Here is a 14,531-nt window from a genome sequence, read left to right on the forward strand (position 1 = left end):
TGTTAGGTTTGTGTAAATAGTGTTTGTTTGTCCTTTTTTGATCACCCCTTCACCTGGTGTAAGTGGAACTTGCCTCAGGTATAAATGTAAGCTGCTTTGTTTCACTAAAAAGAGAAGAGGGTGTTGGTGTAACAGCTCCTGAATAAAAACACCTCAAAGACATATTGTCGCCTCACTTCCTCCTTACTAACGCAGAGCCTCCGTCGGTCAAAGTGACAGGTCCCCAAACTTTTTCCTGTGAGGGCCACATAAAGTTTCCCTTCTCTGGTGGGGGGCCGGAGTCAGTTTGTAACAGAAAAAGTGTGACGATTGCAGGAGTGCCTAAATGTAAAAATATATTGTTTTCTAGAAAGCACAATCAAATTAACCCTCTTTGGGTTCTTCACAGAAAAAAATCCAGGAAGGGTTATAATCCGTATTTTCCTAACTATCAGCCGCACCGGACTGTAAACCACAACCCCAAAGTTTTTTGGGTTTTTTTAAACCAGTAAACATGCACATATAAGCCTCAGATATCTCTGCCGCTCCAGGTTTTCCACAGCGATGCAGCAGAGGGGGGCGGACACCCAACATTTGAGTAATAACAGGTCAATTGAATATCACATTTATTAGAGTTGAAAAAGAAAAAGTTGCCAAGTTTAGATTTAACTGAACTGACTACGGTCGTTTCCGTACGGTAACTAACAGTAAAAGTGCTGATCCTTCGTGTTGCTACTAGCATGTGCTAAATGAAAATGGGCACTTTCTTCTTCTTTAGATTTCAAGAGCAGCTTGCATTCATTATTGTTGCACTACTGCCATCTACTGGATCCTAATATCTATACCTCAAATTCTCATAATGATCCCAGGGTTATTTAAAAAACTGTTAAATAGCATTTCCCCTCAATGCTATTTAACTGATCAACAACATTCTCAAATTTCAATTCCCTATTAAAACTTAATTCCGTTTTAATGGGCGCTTTCTTTTATTTTCAAAGATTCACTTTGTAATGGTTTCGCTATGGTGTCTTGTACCAAAACTAACCATCAGCCAAACTCCTTTCACACAAGTCAGGATTAATTAGTTCGTCCTTTATTTCCATGTAGAATGGAGTGAAACTGTCAAAACACAACTCAGGATGAGCTATTACAGAAGTGTTTTATATTCAGATACATAGTACAACTGATACAACAGCTACCTCAGAATGCTATGAGCTGCAATGCTATGTAACGACCTGAGAAATCTTAGCAGCCTGCTAGTTAGCAATGAGGTAGCACATAATCAAATCGCCCGCAGGTATTTCCAAAACTAATTCAATAAACAAGTTACTTATTTTATCATATGTTAACATAAAGGCTCATTTTGAAGTATAAGTTGCTACTTACAGGCATTGCTTCGAAGAACTCGACCTGGAATGCGGTGTTCATAACAGACACGTGTTCATCTGCTCTACCGCTATCAAACAACCGTACATAACCGTACGTAACATAAAAATCCAGCAGTTCCCCAAAAGTCCAACAGATGGCAGCAATGCGTCATGCAAAACAAAACATCCACAGTTTACAGGACACACTTCCTGCTAAAGAGCCCCCTGGTGGTTGAAGAAAAATCCACATATAAACCGAAAAATACAATATATGAAAAAAAAAATCTGAACGCTCTCTGGTATTGTTCAGGGGGCCGGACCAAATGTGGAGGCGGGCCGTAGTTTGGGGACCCCTGATCTAGACTTTACAGAGCCTGAGAATTCAACAGAGATCTCAAGCCTTCAACAGAGGTGTCCAAAGTTGATCTTCATGGCCCAGTACTAAAACCTGTATGTTTTAGTTCTTACTCTTGTTTGGCACAACTGAATCAAATGATGGCTCATTAGCAGGCCTCTGCAGACTTTGTGCTGTAGAACCATTTCTGAGATAGCATGAGAATACCGTTGTTTCCGACTGTGCTTTTATAAAAGTGTAACAGAGGAGTTAGAATGTTTGGGTAATGTGTTAGTTTGTGTTACTATATTCTGTTTGAGTTTGTCTGAGCATCTCCAGCTTGCTTGAGCTTGTCAGTGTTATGCTCTCAGGCAATTCCAGAAGACAATGAAATGGAAAACATAAGAGTCTAATCTCCAAAATGACAAGTCAAAATATAAATGTACCTGAATTTCAATTACCAAACCCGTTTTACTTGAAAATGATTTTCATGTCAAACACACGTAGCTATGTATAAGTGGAAAATAAGGAGTATTAGAAGGCTTCACTTGTCAGATTATTACAGCCAATATAGAATTAATGTCAATCATCTTTTTTTCAGCTGTGAAAATGAACAAGGGTGTCTGTTGTACTAGAAGTGTTCTCAAACACCATCAGACAAAGAGTGACCAGTGTGTGCAAATCTGTCGATCAATAAATATGAGGGGCCGTTTAGGACAAAATCTATGTTTTGTCTCACTACATAAAACTCACGCACACTCAAAAAAAAAAACCTCACGCACACTCAAAAAACACTCAAATTGCATATACACACTACTAAAATGTCACACGCACACAAATTTTATCTTTCTCGCACACATACACTGTACTAACAACACGCACACAAATGTTTCTCACATACACGGGACTAAAGTTGCGCACACACACACACACACAGTATTAAGACTCGTTTTTTCGTACGTGTGACAGAGATTCGTTTTTTGAATGTGTGAGAATTGTCACGGTAGAGTCGCGGCATAATTTTTTGATCAATCTGCGCATGCGTTGATCCTAAACTATAAGCTTTGACTGTTGACTCACTGTATGTTTTATTACTTAGTATATTTGTGCTTTTAAATATATATAGAACTTTAAACTTTCTTGTAGCTTAAATGTGCTATAGAAATAAATACATCTGATTGATTGATTAAAAATAGCAAAATTGCTATTAATTAATTGGGTCTTATTAACTCAAAGTCGATGTAAAATCATTCTACTAGACTGGATAGGTGGGGCACACTCATTTTTATTCCATTTAGCCCTTTTTATTCCTCGTCAGTGGGTGACATAAAATTTAAGCTATTAAACACCAATCATATTTTTTTAATTTGTAAATTTAAATTATGGAAAAAATGGATAAAGAATGAGGGTGCCTCATCTCTAATGATTTGTAAAGCAATTTCAAAGTGGTTTTGAATCAATAGGACACATATCTTGGAAGCTATTACAAAAACATACTAAATTTTGACAAAATTGCTAAAAAAATAAAGCATTAAAATGGAAAACAAATGACCGTGCCTCATCTATACAGACTGATAGAACAATTTTACACTGATTTTGAATCAACAGGTCACATGACCTGGAAGCTATTGAAGAAAAACGCATAATTTTGACCCAAAAAAAATCCTAAAAAAATGGAAAATGGCTAAAAATGGAAAACAAATGTTTGTGCTTCATCTATACAGACTAGTAGAACAATTTCTAAGTGATTCTGAGTCAATACTTCACATGACCTGGAAACTATTGAAGAAAACATTATATTATTTAATATTAAAATTATTGAAAATATTGTACATGACTTTAAAATTTAATAGATGATATTGTGTCTCATGTAAAAGCATGAATTAGCACTTACAATTAGTTAGTTGATTACAATTCAAGGCATTAACATTTCTTTGACAGGAATGTTTGGTTCGGTAAGTTGTTGACAGTCCCTAAGTAAACCTTCGGGCGCTGCGGCCGGGAGTTGTGGAGAACCACCGGCCGACATTAGCGTTCATAAATAGGATCAACCTTGAGCTAAACGCCGCTACTCCCCGGAGATCGAATATCCAACTTGAAACTAACTTCACTGCGGTCCTATGCCGCCTCGTTTTCAACTAGAGTTAGCCATGTTCGGTATAGCAGACTCTTTCTTCTTCGGCACTAGTTGGCGCCGGTTAATAATTCCTGTAACGCTGGCACCCAGTGGACAGATGGTACTACAGCAATTTTGCTATTTTTAATCAATCAATCAGATTTATTTATTTCTATAGCACATTTAAGCTACAAGAAAGTTTAAAGTTCTATATATATTTAAAAGCACAAATATACTAAGTAATAGAACATACAGTGAGTCAACAATAGAAGCTTATAGTTTAGGATCAACGCATGCGCAGTTTGATCAAAAAATTGTGCCCTGCCTTTTCCGTGACAATTCTCACACATTCAAAAAACGAGTCTCTGTCACACGTACAAAAAACGAGTCTTATTACTGTGTGTGTGTGTGTGTAACTTTAGTCTTGTGTATGTGAGAGAGGAACATTTGTGTGCGAGTTAATACAGTGTATGTGTGCAAGAAAGATAGCATTTGTGTGTGTGTGTGACATTTTAGTATTTTGTATACGCAATTTGAGTATTTTTTGAGTGTGCGTGAGGTTTTTGTAGTGTGTGAGAGACAAAACAGATTTTGTCCTAAACAAAGATACATAAATAAATGTATCTATGTGCTTTCACGTTGCCTTAGTGACGGTAGAGAAACTGATGCTTATCAGTGTGACCCCCATTACATATTAACGTCAACAAAGTAGATAAATCAATCAAAAACAATAACTGAGAGTTAAATTATTTTTTGCCAGATTTTGTTTTATCCAATGCCATTTTCAAATAACTGAGAACTCCAAAAATCATTGCTTTTTACACAGAAAAAGAAAAAAGCATTTCACCTGATGAACTACAGTGCAAGAGAGATTCTTGGTGCTAGAGAAACGTAGGAAAGCGGGGACGGGAAAGTGTAAGAATCGTCACTGGGGTACAGTAGAACTAAATGAATTTCAATGACTGCATTTGATCATGGGCTTTTGACAGAAACAGGGATGGAAAAATGTAGTTGAGGGAGGGGAACACAGAGGTGAGGAAGTTTAATACCATGATGTGACTGGCTTCAAATGTGTTGTGATTTTGTGCACGTCCAAAATGCCGGCTCTTTGTCATGCCAAAGTACAGCGGTGGCAAGGGTATAGCACTGTGATATTTCCGGGCCCGCTGCTGTGACACATGTAGTTGCTCCAGGCCATGCAGGTTTAGTTAGAGCCCGACTCATGGTCATGATGTAGTGTCTTATACAGTGATAGCTTTAAGACATATGAGCTGGTATTTCTAGCGCGAGACACACAGGCCACTATTTCCTCGGGTGAATTGAACACTATTCCCGAAGGAGAACTCTGGATGGATTGTGTTCTTAGGTTAGGGGCAATTCTAAGCCTATGCTGTCACACAAATATCAAACATGTGGTGTAACAAAGAACCCAACTTTGACAACAGAGGAAAATTAACAGCTCTTATTAGATTTAGTTATGAAGTCGGGGGTTGTGTGATCAATGGAATGTCAAGGTCCTAAAATAATAGCTTCAGCAACAAAAATAACAGCAGGTCAGCTTTCAAGCAGGTTGATTTTATTTTCAAAGCATTTTTTATCTATTAAATGCAACACAAAGTGCTTTTTTTTGAAAATACAAACAAATGTATAAGCAAGCAAACAATCATATTGTTTTCCAATTACTAAACTACCCGTTACAGATGAAATGGTTTAAAATGAAGCTTTGCCCCCCAAACATTACTTACCATCTAATTCTGGAGAAATGCAACTCAATTGCTGTGATCGGTGACTACGTGACTTTTGTAAACGTCCGCAGATTGTATTGGCTCTTTTCAGTTCGATGGACATGTAAATCATCCAAATCGGCTCTCCGTTTATTTCAATGTCTGACTAGAGTACTGAATTAACTGACACACAGAGTACACAGCAGCACTTTGATTCTTATTTTGTTGCAAAAACCATTGTTATTGAAATTAATTTACATGGCAAGATATAAGGGGTGGTTTTGGGAACCTAAGTACAAAAACTGAAAACAAATGGTACGTATGGTGGCTAAATGTGCCGAAAAGGCTCATTTGTAAGGTTTGACCTGGACATTTAGGTGATAATACCTCTCTAAAATGTCTGCTTCACTTTTTTTTCATTAAAGAGGCAGTAGTATGTGTTTTCTAATCAAATCCAGCCATTTAATAGCACAATCGGGTAACTATGTAACCTTCAGTTATAAAAATGCTAACTTAAAGGAAATTTGAATTTATATTCTCTGTCTCTTTAAAGACTCCTGCTCTTTCTGAAACTCTGCCTTCAGGAAGTCATCACACTGTCACTCTGTTAAGGAGGATGTTTTTACCAGCATTGTCCTGAAAAGCAGCATGTTTGATGAGCTCAGCAGATGTGCAGTTTCACCAGGTGTTTGCTAATTGGTGCTGGCTATTCTAAAACAGCTGTGGGGGGAGGGAGTAACGAGGAAAGGCTTCTCTGTAAGGCGCAAGCTTGGAAACTGCAACTCTGAGGAGGAGCTGCACCTCAAAGGCAGTGCTACGTCCAGCTGGGTGTGGACAGTTGAATGGTTGAACCATAGCCTGGTGAAGGACTGGAGGAGCTCCAGTAGATGAGATTTTTATGATTTACCCAATAGTTTCAAAACAACTTGGTAGAATTTGAAGAGGAGTCGTTGCAGAGTCCAACATGTTGGTCTTTGACAGAATCAGCTACTCAACAATGGTAGACATAAAGTCTTCTGAGACGGAGCATTTGATATAGCTATAAAATTATTGGTAAGCTATCCCTTGATATTGTTTTCTTGCATAGTGATCCTTTCTTGTGGATCCCAACTGAATCGTGGCTCAAGATTACTTGTGCTAAACCAAATTCCTTATGGAAGTTTTCTCCTGTTAAGAGGGAGTCATTTCTTTCTATTTCTTGAACATGCTCTGAAGGATTGATACAGGCAATGACTCAAACTATATTGGGGATACCTTCTGTTGTTACTTCACTTATGTTTCAGTGTTTGCTTTAGATTAAAGAGGCACAACGTCAGCCTTGTAGAAGACAGTTGCCTGTCAGTTTATTTTCTAATTAGAAAGTGGAAACAGTTCCTCAGTCTGACTTGATAAAATGCCAATGTGACAGAAGTCTGTTTCAAACATGGACTGGTCTCTATTAATTGGATAACAAAAGGTTGATGTCGCATCTAAATTGACCCTTAATTTTCTGTGAAAGAGAAACATATTCATCAATTCCAACACACTTGTCAGACCTATTACGGTTACATTAAGACAATCATGTACAGCAGCAAAATACTTAATTTAGTTGCTGACCACAAGCTCAGAGGAATCCTACTACTGAAAGGAATGTCTTTGAACAAAATGTTCCCCTCTATACCAATAATTATTTACTTGACATCCAAATAATAACGGTAAAAACCGTTTAGATTATGCTTTAACAGTAACTAACAACAAAATAATTTGAAGATATAAAAACTAAAGCAATGCTAACCTTGGTTAAGCTGATGCAAGTGGTATCATTGGACCTCTCTCCATCTCTGGTGGAGATACCAGACCCAGAACTAGAGGAAGGACTATCAGAAAAGGCAGACTGCACTTTACCTGCGTTCTCTTCTTATCTCAACTTTTTGGTATCATTTTTAGGTTTTGCAGTTTGCTCTTGCTGCTCCATATTCACAGCTAATGTGGACTTATTTAATGTTGTCTATAGCATCAGTTGACTGACAGGAAATGTTCCACGGATGGATGACATGAAGACGCAGCCAGCTCAAGGCAACATGAACTCAGCAGCTGCTTAGGACCCCCAAACCTTGTGACCCCTCCACAAATGCCTTATTGTTAACACAGACAATAGATCTTGAATTTTAACATTTGTTTATTGAGAATGAGAATGGTATTAAATTTTATTTAACAGTGTTGGCAGAGATATGAGATTTAATAGGCAAGTGCAAAGAATAGTATTTGTAGTCCGGTTGTTGTGTTACCATAGCTACAATCTGGAGGTATGAGTTCTCAATCAGTTTTGAGCTCTGTTTGCTCACAAGCAAAATAATAACTAGCTATGAGTCATTTTCAGCCCGGAAAACTATTCGAACATGCAATTTCTTAAAAAACATTAGCAATAATTCTCGGTTAAAAAAAGCCTGCTTCCCTTGTTAAATTTACATTAGTGCCAAATTTAAATGGTAGAATGTTGATGCAAACTCAGTTTTAATGCTTCATAGGTAAGCTGCAATAAAACAAAAGAGGTGTTAGACATCATTGCAGTATTAACTGGTCAACATTATGTTGCTCATTTTGTTACACAAATTACCTGTCATTCAGTCTCAGCTGCCAGCAGTAAGATGTCAAATACGAACAGCAGGAAGCAGAATTATAGTCAGAAACCACCTGCAGTGATTGACAATAAGTTGAATAATATAATGTATATTAAAGAAAGTGAAGGCTGAAGTGTCTCCGTAAAATGCTTTTGTCCTATCTGTGACTTTGACGTTTTAGGCCATCATTGATATTTAAAATTGCATTTATAATTTACACATCAAATATAAAAACTAAATAATAAATCATTGAAATCCTTTGAGATCAAATTTCAAAGAAATCTTGACTTTAGATGCTATGCGTTTTTAAAGGCTCTTTTCGACCCTTTTTTCTAATTTATAACTATGAATTAATTATTTTCTCTATAGCTAGGGGGGCCATTATTTTGAGGTTTGTATCATGTTATGGATATTTTGCTGCTTTGATTCTTTCATGCATGTCTGAGAAATCCTTGAATTTCTCTTCGGAGCCATTCGGGGTGAATAAACGCTTGCTCATACAAAGTGCTGCCTATTTCCACTTAACGCCTCATTCAAGATTTAGGCACCATGCACACAGAGTCAAATTTAGGTGTTTCTTTCTTTGGGTTTTTAGTTTTTTAGATTTTAAGATTTTTGTCATTTAGGCTGTGCTTCCACGTGAATTTGGAATATTTTAAGACCAGAAGAAATTATTTTTGAAAGCAGATTCCAGACTGGATAATTTTTAGAACACCGGTTTTATGTCTCCCTGTGGCGATGCGAGCCAATGATGTCGAAAATCTCTCACAATGAGCAATCATGGCTCTGTTAGGTGTTTTTTGTGTCGTTCACTGGCAGTGTTACACCCTCACCGGCTGACCCGGCGTACCTACTTACAGTGCTGCTGCATCCTGCCATGTGGACTCACATTGTTTAATCGTTATCAAAAATACGCCAACCGCCCCTTCCACTCGCCTTCACCACTCAGCTCCTCCAGACTAGCGACAGCAGCAATTAGCAAACACCTTAGTGAGTCTGTTGAGCTTATCATACAAATGACTTTTCAGCTGAACACTAGCTGTATTTGCCGTAATGGAAATTCATTGTTGTGATGGTGAAGTGTCAAAAAGAAAAATAACTTCTTAAGGACAAAGAGGTTAATTTCAAGACTTGAAATTGCAAAGACAAATGTCTTTTAAGTTATGCTTGATAACTGGAAGTAACTGACTTGCAAATGCTATGAAATGGACCCATAATACTGCAAGATGTGTTTCAGTGACTTGTAAATATTCATAAAAATTCTGTAATTTCACATGTGGTATAATTGTTTGCAATTTTTTAAATTCCATTTCTAATAATTGTGTTTCTGCACTATATTTAGGTCAGTAGACTTTGGCCAAAATACATATAATAATGTTTGTGACCCAGTAAGAGTCTTAGACATATAACCACATTTTCATAATGTGTACAAAGTGTTAGGTAAAAATGGTAAGCATACCTAAAGTAAAAAGAAAAAATAAAGAGCCTCATAATACCACACCTCCTGTTTAAAGATACAGCTTAACTATTAAATGGTTATTTGCATATTAATTATTTGTAATATGTAATCAGCTTTTTTTTAAAAGGGCAGTTAAACAAAAGGAAGCAAGACCATAAAAATTACCCAGATCTGGACTCATTGTTTATCTTTCCATGAATGTTGGCATATATAAAACATGTCCTACAATCAAATTTTGTACAATGATCAAGTCCCGTTTGTATGATTTAGGTGTACATTTATTTGATGTGCCTTTTTAGTATGAACATACTGAGTGTGTATTGAGATAAAGGCTGTGAAATTTACATTGTACTACCACATACAGATTGACATTTGAATGTAGTATGAGGTTAACTAAGATTATTGTTGGATCGCTGCAGCAACATTTTCATGATTTTTATGCAAAATCTTTAACAGTGGTGGCTATACGTGGTGAAAGTGGTGTCTCAGTTATGACACTGAAGCTGGTGACTTTTTTTAATATGTCCCAAAAAAATCCATGTGCTTTCATGTAGCTATGGAAACTGTGTTGTGAGTATAATTAATTTCATATTTTAAAATATCTTTTGAGTGTAGAAAAATATTTGAATTGTGCTTAATTTTAAACTTCTTCACTTGCATGCCACAAGACACTGCAAGAATTGAAAAAGACTAATATTAGCAAATGTAGGCACTCGTACGCACGTAGTTTGAATGTTATGCTGTTCGAAGCCGTACATGGTGTTTGAGATATGGAAGAAGACAATAGCTCTCTGAGGGCTAAGGGTGATGAAAATACAGTGGGCTGTGGACATCACCGTCTGAGCATGAGTTTCTCTGAAATTACACTGTTGCAGCGGAGGACACAAATACACACACACACACACAAAAAAAGAGCACACACAAGCACCTTTGTGCATGCCGATTCAGATATAATGCACGGATGTCCTCTGCGTTTCATCATCAAAGCTCTATCAGGCTGTGCAGAGTCTGAAGGGGAGAATATGAACCGGATAAAACAAATCGTTTGATGTGTGAAAGACAGACACTCCAGCTCCAAAGTACTTAAGCTTCCCCTCCCAGTGGACTGACGAGGGAGGAGGGCAGGAGCGAGAAATGAGTGCTCGCCTCTTTTACACCCCGCCCCATTGGCGTTCATCTACAGGAGTTTCCAAAGGATTTCATCATTGTTTATGCAAGGTCCCAATGTCATCATGAGCGATGTCAATTAAATAAATAAAGTCAATATTGACAGACGTTTCAAAGATGTTGAGGCAGTGGAAGGGAGAAGTGGTGGACTAAATGAGGAGCAAAGTGGATGTAAAAAACCGATGAGTATATAATACATGTAGAACCAGACTAAATATGTTCTTTGATGTTTCACACATGCTGCAGTGACGACACAAAATGTTTCCTATGTTCATTTTACCTATTTTATCCAAGCAAACCTTGGTCATCTTTTGATATGGTCATCCCCATTGTCTCTCATGGGCATCATACAGCTAAAAATCACTGTCTTGTTGTCATAAGGGCACAAATTGAAACAGATGGCCAATGTAGTTTCTTTGTAGATATTAAAATATTCACCAAGCTGCTATTAATGCTTTGATTGTGTGGCTTGACAAAGACCTTTTATATCTAGTTAATTTCCCTTCAAAGGAGTCTCATTGAGTTATAACCATGAATATGGCTCTTTCAGTAAGTCTTTAAAGATGAAAGGGCACCGACTGCTTCAGCGTCAGATATGTAATACACCTGACCCTTTTAAAGAGCTGAATGGTTCTTTAATATTAAATGGAATTGTTCCAGAAATGACCAAGGTCAGGTGAAAACACAAAAGATCATCAGTGAATTTTGAAAGAAAAACTATTTGACTTCTACACAGATGAAAGCAGCAAATATGGAATTAGCAGTAGTAGAGGTTGTTAGCATGGCTATGCTAAAGTCTAATACAAAGCTCACTAGAACATCAGTGGTAAGAGTTGATCTGAGTCTTCCGGATTTTAAAGCCTATAAAGATGCACTGACAAACGCTACCACAAAAAAGCCACTTTTGGGAAATTAATAGCATATATATATATATATATATATATATATATATATTTGTGTGTGTGTGTGTGTACACACAACACTACAGCTATCCGTGCACACATTTTGGCACAGGCAATTGTCACAAAAACATTGATTATGGAGATGACAATTTTTGTTGTGATAAACGTATATACATTTATAGTTATTTTCCAGCATCATGATGTCCCAAAGACTCATTAGCTTCACCGTCGTCTTTACAAAAACTTAAGCTTGAAGAGCTGTAGTTTTTGTAATTGATTAATAATAGGTTTGAACAGGATACCTAAATACAATTTAGCAATTTTACATTTGGATCTTAGTCTTAAGAACTAAACAGAGTAGTAATGGGGCGTGGTTTTTAGTCATTTTGTGTGACTAAGCTATATTTTTCTGCATTAAGTTGAACCCCTAAACCCGTCCTCGGCTTCTGTCAAATTGTGTTTTTTTCCAGTAGCCCAACTCTGAGTTGGTGCGAAAGAAGAACTGTTTCTCTGATCTTCTTTTTTTTTGTCCGTTTCTCTAAGAGACATTTAACATATGCATTAAATAGCAAAAGAGAGTTGTAAAAATCTGAAACGTTTGTAATTTTGTGTCTTCAAGGCATTTAAAATCAATTCTACAAAGCACTGATTTAAATATTCAGTTTGCAGTTAGTGCTTTAATCTTGATGTTTTTCAATTGCTTCTCAGTGTGGAGGCGCTCCTGAAAAACAAAACTAAAGCTATACAGGTCAGCTTGCGCCTATGAATACAAACACATTCATATTCTTAAGCCTTTTAGGTGTCTGCCATGTAAAGACTGCTTTGATGCACAAATATTTTATTTCTAGTAACTGTGATGCTGCTGTCTCTTTTTCTCTGTGCTGAAGAAACCTCTTTATTAGCCTGTGATAAGGAGTTTGATAAGCACAAGGCATCAGGTGATTATTTTTGTTTTGATACTTCTTCCTTTTCTGAAAGAGATCTCAAGAACATTTAGTGATGTGGAGTAAAAGTTGAACATTTTATCCACTTTCAAATCAGATTTTTTCTCTTGATTTGTCCTTTTTTTTTTTTTCTGAATTTGTGCTAACCAGAGTTATCTCCCATTTCCAGATGACCCAGGTTGGCTCATTTGTCCTATTCAAGAAGCAAGAGATTGATTGTTGCCCATGCTATGACTGTAATTATACTGTCATCACTTAATCAACCTTATTGGATTCCTGAAGCGGTCACATTCCCAGAGGCTGGACTTATACAACGAATGGCTATTTTAAGCTGGAAGTAAAGAAAAGAAGGGTAAAACTGAAAGGAAAATATGCAACGGGATAATTACTGAAGTTGCCATCATTCAGTGCCTATTCACAACCCTTGATTGTCTTCATGTTTTGTCAAAATTCAATATATCATATGTAATAATAATGGTTTTAATTTCTAAAAATGATGTCATTTGAGTCAATATTGAACATCCATCCATCCATCCATTTTCTTTACACCCTTGTCCCTTAGTGGGGTCGAGAGGGTTGCTGGTGCCGATCTCCAGCTAACATTCCGGGCGAGAGGTGGGGTCACCCTGGACAGGTCACCAGTCTGTCGCAGGGCAACACAGAGACACACAGAACAAACAACCATGCACACACACATTCACACCTAGGGACAATTTGGAGAGGCCAATTAACCGGACAGTCATGTTTTTGGACTGTGGGAGGAAACCGGAATACCCGGAGAAAACCCACGCATGCACAGGGAGAACATGCAAACTCCATGCAGAAAGACCGGAGCTGGGAATCAAACCCAGAACCTTCTTGCTGCAAGGCAACAGCTCTACCAACAGCGCCACTGTGCAGCCCAATATTGAACATATGCAGTACTATATTTCACTACAGCTGCAAATAATTATGGATATAACAGTGACATTGCAAATTTAGAGACCACGTTTTATTACCATTCTCTGCAACACAGCTCCAGCTTTATAGGACTGGAGTGAGAGAGACAGTGGACATACATTTTCAAGTCATCATATTTTCAACTGGATATCCATCTGAACTTTGATTTAGTCATCTTGACACATAAATATGCTTTGCTCTAACTTAGTCTCACCCAATATTTCAATTTTTAGAAGATATTTTCCTCAGCATCTGAGTGGATGGAATCATATATGTCAACTTAGACTGCTAAACATATGTAGTAGCAAATTTCTATCTACACACATCAACCGAAAAGTAAAAACCTGGCTATAGAATGGTCTTCAAAATGGATAATAACCCTAAACATATAGCCAAAGCAATGGCATAACCATCAAACAGCCCTGATCTCAATACAATGGAGATGTTATAGATCTGAAAAGTCATGTGCAAGTGAGGCAGTTTTGTCCCATTCTTCCACAACTGGCCCCATTCCTCCAGTTCTGTCAGAAGGAATGAGCCAGAACTTCAGCAAACTGTTGTAAGGAGCTTATGAAAGGAAACCTAAATGATTTGAAACAAGTCATACAGTTTAAAAGACTATTATTCCTTATTATTCCTTACACTGACCTAATGAAAGTAAACTGCTGAATTCAAAGAAAGTAAAAAAAAAAAGAAATCTCTAAAAATATGTTCGCTAAGTTTTTTGGCAAATAGTTAAATTTGGTAATTCTAACAGACCTAAAATGAGGTTTCATTTGATTTAACTTCACACAGTGAGGAGAAATCGTGCACGTGACATTGTGTTCAGTATGTAAACATCAGGTTTGAAAGGCATTTTATTTGTACTTCACAGTTCTGCACTAGTTTCTTCTGGCCTGTTACATACAATCCTAATGAAATACAAGGATGTTTTAGCTGCAATATGACAATGTGAATCAATCGGATCAATAGGCGCAAATATTTTTGCAAGTCACTGTTT

Source organism: Poecilia reticulata, linkage group LG1 (genome assembly GCF_000633615.1).
Source record: "Poecilia reticulata strain Guanapo linkage group LG1, Guppy_female_1.0+MT, whole genome shotgun sequence".
NCBI classification, from domain to species: domain Eukaryota; kingdom Metazoa; phylum Chordata; class Actinopteri; order Cyprinodontiformes; family Poeciliidae; genus Poecilia; species Poecilia reticulata.